Source organism: Drosophila subpulchrella, unplaced genomic scaffold (genome assembly GCF_014743375.2).
Source record: "Drosophila subpulchrella strain 33 F10 #4 breed RU33 unplaced genomic scaffold, RU_Dsub_v1.1 Primary Assembly Seq147, whole genome shotgun sequence".
NCBI classification, from domain to species: Eukaryota; Metazoa; Arthropoda; class Insecta; order Diptera; family Drosophilidae; genus Drosophila; species Drosophila subpulchrella.
In genome coordinates this window covers 152,501-162,500 of record NW_023665487.1, presented here as the reverse complement: position 1 = coordinate 162,500, position 10,000 = coordinate 152,501, and the positions used below count along the sequence as shown (strand labels likewise).

The 10,000-nt window shown below is 33.6% G+C and overlaps 2 non-coding genes across 2 annotated transcripts in view; both read left to right on the top strand.

The window, feature by feature from the left end:
- LOC119558901 overlaps positions 1-3,818 on the top strand; it is a 3,971-nt gene extending 153 nt beyond the window's left edge. Inside the window, exon 1 of the ribosomal RNA XR_005220520.1 lies at positions 1-3,818. This exon is cut by the window's left edge and continues 153 nt beyond it. This is a non-coding gene — a ribosomal RNA (large subunit ribosomal RNA).
- Positions 3,819-9,796: 5,978 nt separating this feature from the next.
- The window catches only part of LOC119558890, a 1,995-nt gene continuing 1,791 nt past the window's right edge, over positions 9,797-10,000 (top strand). The window contains exon 1 of the ribosomal RNA XR_005220510.1: positions 9,797-10,000. This exon is cut by the window's right edge and continues 1,791 nt beyond it. This is a non-coding gene — a ribosomal RNA (small subunit ribosomal RNA).

Genomic DNA, 10,000 nt, shown 5'->3' with positions numbered 1-10,000 from the left:
GTATGGAGCGTCAATATTCTAGTATGAGAAATTAACGATTTAAGTCCTTCTTAAATGAGGCCATTTACCCATAGAGGGTGCCAGGCCCGTATAACGTTAATGATTACTAGATGATGTTTCCAAAGAGTCGTGTTGCTTGATAGTGCAGCACTAAGTGGGTGGTAAACTCCATCTAAAACTAAATATAACCATGAGACCGATAGTAAACAAGTACCGTGAGGGAAAGTTGAAAAGAACTCTGAATAGAGAGTTAAACAGTACGTGAAACTGCTTAGAGGTTAAGCCCGATGAACCTGAATATCCGTTATGGAAAATTCATCATTAAAATTGTAATATTTAAACAATATTATGATAATAGTGTGCATTTTTTCCATATAAGGACATTGTAATCTATTAGCATACAAAATTTATCATAAAATATAACTTATAGTTTATTCAAATTAATTTGCTTGCATTTTAACACAGAATAAATGTTATTAATTTGATAAAGTGCTGATAGATTTATATGAATACAGTGCGTTAATTTTTCGGAATTATATAATGGCATAATTATCATTGATTTTTGTGTTTATTATATGCACTTGTATGATTAACAATGCGAAAGATTCAGGATACCTTCGGGACCCGTCTTGAAACACGGACCAAGGAGTCTAACATATGTGCAAGTTATTGGGATATAAACCTAATAGCGTAATTAACTTGACTAATAATGGGATTAGTTTTTTAACTATTTATAGCTAATTAACACAATCCCGGGGCGTTCTATATAGTTATGTATAATGATATTTATATTATTTATGCCTCTAACTGGAACGTACCTTGAGCATATATGCTGTGACCCGAAAGATGGTGAACTATACTTGATCAGGTTGAAGTCAGGGGAAACCCTGATGGAAGACCGAAACAGTTCTGACGTGCAAATCGATTGTCAGAATTGAGTATAGGGGCGAAAGACCAATCGAACCATCTAGTAGCTGGTTCCTTCCGAAGTTTCCCTCAGGATAGCTGGTGCATTTTAATGTTATATAAAATAATCTTATCTGGTAAAGCGAATGATTAGAGGCCTTAGGGTCGAAACGATCTTAACCTATTCTCAAACTTTAAATGGGTAAGAACCTTAACTTTCTTGATATGAAGTTCAAGGTTATGATATAATGTGCCCAGTGGGCCACTTTTGGTAAGCAGAACTGGCGCTGTGGGATGAACCAAACGTAATGTTACGGTGCCCAAATTAACAACTCATGCAGATACCATGAAAGGCGTTGGTTGCTTAAAACAGCAGGACGGTGATCATGGAAGTCGAAATCCGCTAAGGAGTGTGTAACAACTCACCTGCCGAAGCAACTAGCCCTTAAAATGGATGGCGCTTAAGTTGTATACCTATACATTACCGCTAAAGTAGATGATTTATATTACTTGTGATATAAATTTTGAAACTTTAGTGAGTAGGAAGGTACAATGGTATGCGTAGAAGTGTTTGGCGTAAGCCTGCATGGAGCTGCCATTGGTACAGATCTTGGTGGTAGTAGCAAATAATCGAATGAGACCTTGGAGGACTGAAGTGGAGAAGGGTTTCGTGTGAACAGTGGTTGATCACGAGTTAGTCGGTCCTAAGTTCAAGGCGAAAGCCGAAAATTTTCAAGTAAAACACAAATGCCATACAAATATAATTATATTATATAAATCAAGCTAATTAATATACTTGAATAATTTTGAACGAAAGGGAATACGGTTCCAATTCCGTAACCTGTTGAGTATCCGTTTGTTATTAAATATGGGCCTCGTGCTCATCCTGGCAACAGGAACGACCATAAAGAAGCCGTCGAGAGATATCGGAAGAGTTTTCTTTTCTGTTTTATAGCCGTACTACCATGGAAGTCTTTCGCAGAGAGATATGGTAGATGGGCTAGAAGAGCATGACATATACTGTTGTGTCGATATTTTCTCCTCGGACCTTGAAAATTTATGGTGGGGACACGCAAACTTCTCAACAGGCCGTACCAATATCCGCAGCTGGTCTCCAAGGTGAAGAGTCTCTAGTCGATAGAATAATGTAGGTAAGGGAAGTCGGCAAATTAGATCCGTAACTTCGGGATAAGGATTGGCTCTGAAGATTGAGATAGTCGGGCTTGATTGGGAAACAATAACATGGTTTATGTGCTCGTTCTGGGTAAATAGAGTGTCTGGCATTTATGTTGGTCACTTGTTCCCCGGATAGTTTAGTTACGTAGCCAATTGTGGAACTTTCTTGCTAAAATTTTTAAGAATACTAATTGGGTTAAACCAATTAGTTCTTATTAATTATAACGATTATCAATTAACAATCAATTCAGAACTGGCACGGACTTGGGGAATCCGACTGTCTAATTAAAACAAAGCATTGTGATGGCCCTAGCGGGTGTTGACACAATGTGATTTCTGCCCAGTGCTCTGAATGTCAAAGTGAAGAAATTCAAGTAAGCGCGGGTCAACGGCGGGAGTAACTATGACTCTCTTAAGGTAGCCAAATGCCTCGTCATCTAATTAGTGACGCGCATGAATGGATTAACGAGATTCCTACTGTCCCTATCTACTATCTAGCGAAACCACAGCCAAGGGAACGGGCTTGGAATAATTAGCGGGGAAAGAAGACCCTTTTGAGCTTGACTCTAATCTGGCAGTGTAAGGAGACATAAGAGGTGTAGAATAAGTGGGAGATATTAGACTTCGGTTTGGTATCGCCAATGAAATACCACTACTCTTATTGTTTCCTTACTTACTTGATTAAATGGAACGTGTATCATTTCCTAGCCATTATACGGATATATTTATTATATCTTATGGTATTGGGTTTTGATGCAAGCTTCTTGATCAAAGTATCACGAGTTTGTTATATAATCGCAAACAAATTCTTTAATAAAACGGTGCATTTATGTATTTTTGATTTGAAAATTTGGTATAACTCCAATTACTCAGGTATGATCCAATTCAAGGACATTGCCAGGTAGGGAGTTTGACTGGGGCGGTACATCTCTCAAATAATAACGGAGGTGTCCCAAGGCCAGCTCAGTGCGGACAGAAACCACACATAGAGCAAAAGGGCAAATGCTGACTTGATCTCGGTGTTCAGTACACACAGGGACAGCAAAAGCTCGGCCTATCGATCCTTTTGGTTTAAAGAGTTTTTAACAAGAGGTGTCAGAAAAGTTACCATAGGGATAACTGGCTTGTGGCGGCCAAGCGTTCATAGCGACGTCGCTTTTTGATCCTTCGATGTCGGCTCTTCCTATCATTGTGAAGCAAAATTCACCAAGCGTTGGATTGTTCACCCATGCAAGGGAACGTGAGCTGGGTTTAGACCGTCGTGAGACAGGTTAGTTTTACCCTACTAATGACAAAACGTTGTTGCGACAGCATTCCTGCGTAGTACGAGAGGAACCGCAGGTACGGACCAATGGCACAATACTTGTTCGAGCGAACAGTGGTATGACGCTACGTCCGTTGGATTATGCCTGAACGCCTCTAAGGTCGTATCCGTGCTGGACTGCAATGATAAATAAGGGGCAATTTGCATTGTATGGCTTCTAAACCATTTAAAGTTTATAATTTACTTTATAAACGACAATGGATGTGATGCCAATGTAATTTGTAACATAGTAAATTGGGAGGATCTTTGATCACCTGATGCCGCGCTAGTTACATATAAAAGCATTATTTAATACAATGACAAAGCCTAGAATCAATTGTAAACGACTTTTGTAACAGGCAAGGTGTTGTAAGTGGTTGAGCAGCTGCCATACTGCGATCCACTGAAGCTTATCCTTTGCTTGATGATTCGATAATAAAGATGTTGCAAGCGGGCATAATCATTATGCTTGCTTGCAGCATCGCACGCCACTTTGTTTGTGGTGTGTAAGGTAGGGAAGAAGAAATATAAAAGACCTAAATTGGAAACATCAATATATAAGTAAATATTGAACAAACAAAATGTATCGTCATCTTATTAGTGACGCGATGATAAAGTGGCAAACATATTCCATGTATAAATATTCCTATGGTATTAAAATTCAAGTAAAGAGGACATATATAAAAGTTTGTATATATGGTTCATTCAATGGTAGCAGCGGTTGGTTGGTTGGTGTCTGCTCCTCTTATTGTTCAAAACTTATGTTATGGTAGCAAGTCTATATCGTCATATTATTAGTGACGCGAAAAAGTAGTGGCAAAACATATTCCATGTATAAATAAATATTCCTATGGTATTGAAATTCAAGTAAAGAGGCCATTCAAGTAAAGAGGACTTATATAAATATAAGTATATATAATGGTAGCAGCGCGGTTGGTTGGTTGGTGTGTCTGCTCCTCTTATTGTTCAAAACTTATGTTATGGTAGCAAGACTGTATCGTCATATTATTAGTGACGCGAAAAAGTAGTGGCAAAACATATTCCATGTATAAATATTCCTATGGTATTGAAATTCAACTAAAGAGGACATATAAAATTACTATCAATGGTAGCAGTGGTTGGTTGGTTGGTGGTTGGTTGGCGGCTGCTCCTATTATTGTTCAAGACTTATGTTATGGTAGCAAGTCTGTATCGTCATATTAATTATTAGTGACGCGAAAAAGTAGTGGAAATCATATTCCATGTATAAATAGATTCCTATGGTAATGAAATTTTCAAGTAAAGAGAGGACCATTCAAGTAAGAGGACAATAAAAAGTAAGTATATGTTCCTCCAATGGTAGCAGTGGTTGGTTGGTTGGCGGCTGATCCTCTTATTGTTCAAAACTTATTTTATCAATATGAGTTTGGCAATACAATAAAGAAGACCAATCTAATCCATATAAAACTAAATGTATTATATGGATATGCTTAGGAAACCCATATATTCATAAAAAAAAATTATGTATAGAAAATTATACATATATCTTTTATATAAATGAATCGTATGGATATCGCCTTATGGTAGGTATAATAACTTTTTAAGGCATAATAATGTATAATATAGAAAATATACATTGAAATATAAATGCATTTTTATAGATATGGCGGCATATAAGTGCCATATACACAAGAATAAATAATAGAATTTACCAATATATAATTAAAATGAGATATATAAACCTAGTGAGGGGCTGCACTAGTATATGAATCGTATGGATATGGCTTATAGGTATAATACCTATAAGGCATAATAATGTATAATATAATAAATATAAATTAAGATATGAATGAATTATATAAATATGGCATAGAAATGCCATATACATACATAAGAATAAATGGTAGAATTTACCCATATATCACTGAAACACGATATATAAACCTAATGATAGCTGGCACTAGTACTGTAAACATGCACGCAATAGTGCGTGGGGTAAAAAACTACTATAGGGAGGTGGTCGTTGGCGGGCCCCTCCTCGTATTGGTCAAAACTTATGTTATGCATATGAATTTGTCAATACTATATAGAACGCCAAGCATATCCATATAAACTATGGATATGCATAGAAATCCATACAAAAGTAAAAAAAAATTATGTATAGAAAAATATACATATATTTATATAAGTGAATCGTATGGATATGGCTTATAGGTATAATACCTATAAGGCATAATAATGTATAACAAGTAAATATACATTGAAATGTGAATGCATTGTATGGATATGGCATATAAATGCCATATATATAGAAATAAATTGTATATCAATGATATAACAATTATAAACCTAGTGAGGGGCGGCACTAGTGAATGAATCGTATGGATATGGCTTATAGGTATAATACCTATAAGGCATAATAATGTATAATATAATAAATATACATTAAGATATGAATGGATTGTATAAATATGGCATAGAAATGCCATATACATAAGAATAAATGGTAGAATTTACCCATATATCACTGAAACACGATATATAAACCTAGTGATAGCTGGCACTAGTACTGTAAACAGGCACGCAATAGTGCGTGGGGTAAAAAACTACTATAGGGAGGTGGTCGTTGGCGGGCCCCTCCTCGTATTGGTCAAAACTTATGTTATGCATATGAATTTGTCAATACTATATAGAACGCCAAGCATATCCATATAAACTATGGATATGCATAGAAATCCATACAAAAGTAAAAAAAAATTATGTATAGAAAAATATACATATATTTATATAAGTGAATCGTATGGATATGGCTTATAGGTATAATACCTATAAGGCATAATAATGTATAACAAGTAAATATACATTGAAATGTGAATGCATTGTATGGATATGGCATATAAATGCCATATATATAGAAATAAATTGTATATCAATGATATAACAATTATAAACCTAGTGAGGGGCGGCACTAGTGAATGAATCGTATGGATATGGCTTATAGGTATAATACCTATAAGGCATAATAATGTATAATATAATAAATATACATTAAGATATGAATGGATTGTATAAATATGGCATAGAAATGCCATATACATAAGAATAAATGGTAGAATTTACCCATATATCACTGAAACACGATATATAAACCTAGTGATAGCTGGCACTAGTACTGTAAACAGGCACGCAATAGTGCGTGGGGTAAAAAACTACTATAGGGAGGTGGTCGTTGGCGGGCCCCTCCTCGTATTGGTCAAAACTTATGTTATGCATATGAATTTGTCAATACTATATAGAACGCCAAGCATATCCATATAAACTATGGATATGCATAGAAAACCATACAAAAGTAAAAAAAAATTATGTATAGAAAAATATACATATATTTATATAAGTGAATCGTATGGATATGGCTTATAGGTATAATACCTATAAGGCATAATAATGTATAACAAGTAAATATACATTGAAATGTGAATGCATTGTATGGATATGGCATATAAATGCCATATATATAGAAATAAATTGTATATCAATGATATAACAATTATAAACCTAGTGAGGGGCGGCACTAGTGAATGAATCGTATGGATATGGCTTATAGGTATAATACCTATAAGGCATAATAATGTATAATATAATAAATATACATTAAGATATGAATGGATTGTATAAATATGGCATAGAAATGCCATATACATAAGAATAAATGGTAGAATTTACCCATATATCACTGAAACACGATATATAAACCTAGTGATAGCTGGCACTAGTACTGTAAACAGGCACGCAATAGTGCGTGGGGTAAAAAACTACTATAGGGAGGTGGTCGTTGGCGGGCCCCTCCTCGTATTGGTCAAAACTTATGTTATGCATATGAATTTGTCAATACTATATAGAACGCCAAGCATATCCATATAAACTATGGATATGCATAGAAACCATACAAAAGTAAAAAAAAATTATGTATAGAAAAATATACATATATTTATATAAGTGAATCGTATGGATATGGCTTATAGGTATAATACCTATAAGGCATAATAATGTATAACAAGTAAATATACATTGAAATGTGAATGCATTGTATGGATATGGCATATAAATGCCATATATATAGAAATAAATTGTATATCAATGATATAACAATTATAAACCTAGTGAGGGGCGGCACTAGTGAATGAATCGTATGGATATGGCTTATAGGTATAATACCTATAAGGCATAATAATGTATAATATAATAAATATACATTAAGATATGAATGGATTGTATAAATATGGCATAGAAATGCCATATACATAAGAATAAATGGTAGAATTTACCCATATATCACTGAAACACGATATATAAACCTAGTGATAGCTGGCACTAGTACTGTAAACAGGCACGCAATAGTGCGTGGGGTAAAAAACTACTATAGGGAGGTGGTCGTTGGCGGGCCCCTCCTCGTATTGGTCAAAACTTATGTTATGCATATGAATTTGTCAATACTATATAGAACGCCAAGCATATCCATATAAACTATGGATATGCATAGAAATCCATACAAAAGTAAAAAAAAATTATGTATAGAAAAATATACATATATTTATATAAGTGAATCGTATGGATATGGCTTATAGGTATAATACCTATAAGGCATAATAATGTATAACAAGTAAATATACATTGAAATGTGAATGCATTGTATGGATATGGCATATAAATGCCATATATATAGAAATAAATTGTATATCAATGATATAACAATTATAAACCTAGTGAGGGGCGGCACTAGTGAATGAATCGTATGGATATGGCTTATAGGTATAATACCTATAAGGCATAATAATGTATAATATAATAAATATACATTAAGATATGAATGGATTGTATAAATATGGCATAGAAATGCCATATACATAAGAATAAATGGTAGAATTTACCCATATATCACTGAAACACGATATATAAACCTAGTGATAGCTGGCACTAGTACTGTAAACAGGCACGCAATAGTGCGTGGGGTAAAAAACTACTATAGGGAGGTGGTCGTTGGCGGGCCCCTCCTCGTATTGGTCAAAACTTATGTTATGCGTAAACATATGATTTTGTCAATACTATAAAGAAAACTTGTTTTGTACATACAAAACTAAATGAATTATATGGATATTGAAAAATAAATGGCATTATATCCATATAATGAAAATATACTTGTATTCTCTTATTATAAGAGAGAATACCGTATAGTTGGTTGGCAAAGACAATTGAAAATACCCGAATTGCAGATGATGGGTTCAAAAACTACTATAGGGTGGTGTAGCAAATAATATGAAGATGATATATCCATATAATGGATATACACTAGTATTCTCTTATTATAATAGAGAATACCATATAAATGGTTGGCAAAGACAATTGAAAATACCCGAATTGAAGTTGACGGGTTCAAAAACTATTATAGGGTGATGTAGCAAATAAAATAATGAAGATATATCCATATAATGGAATTATATGTGTATTCTCTTATTATATGAGAGAGTACCAAACGGTTGATTGGCAAAGACAATTGAAAATACCCGAATTAAAGATATTGGGTCCAAAAACTACTATAGGATGGTCAATGGGCCGGCCATCTACTATTGACGTGACAAAATACTGTCTGTCGGTAGAGAAGATATTAATCCGTCAAATTTGTTTCTTTATTCATTTATGAATATGAGACTTGGCTCCACGGTTAATATTTTAAGCCCAAAGATAATAATGTTGAAACAAAGGCCAAGGTTTCTATTATACATAGAATAACAAATTGTTTCCGAACTTTATCGTTAATCCAAATAAATAATTACAATTGAGGCAGGCTAATAATGATATATATTTTGTATTGATAATCTTGATATATATGTATATTGGTCTGCCATTATCACATACTGAGTTATGTGATAATTCCCTGCGGGGATAAATTAAAAGAGGTGTCCCTATATTAAAAGAAAATAATATATATATATATTATTTTTTCTAACGTACATATCATATATGCGCTCGGTTTTATATTATATATTACCAAAGAGTCTTATATGAATATATACAGATAAATTTTAAATTTATCATCAAAATACAAATGATTTAATTCAATATTTTATATTGGTTAAACAAAAATTGTACATGTGTGGATACAATAATGACGTATGTCGAACAAAAAAGATATTTTAGAATGAAATATGCAAATATAAAGAAAATTATTACGTATTACGAAAAAAAATATTGTGTTTTTAACATCAATAATTAAAAAACTTGTTATTATTAGTGGCGGAACAAGTATATATTGTGAAAACAACAAACGTATACGAATGCTATATAAAAATGGCCGTATTCGATAGAAAACAATCTATAAAATTTATATTGCTAATTTCTATTCAAAAATATGAATGAAATATGAATAAAAACATTATTCTGGTTGATCCTGCCAGTAGTTATATGCTTGTCTCAAAGATTAAGCCATGCATGTCTAAGTACACACGAATTAAAAGTGAAACCGCAAAAGGCTCATTATATCAGTTATGGTTCCTTAGATCGTTAACAGTTACTTGGATAACTGTGGTAATTCTAGAGCTAATACATGCAATTAAAACATGAACCTTATGGGACATGTGC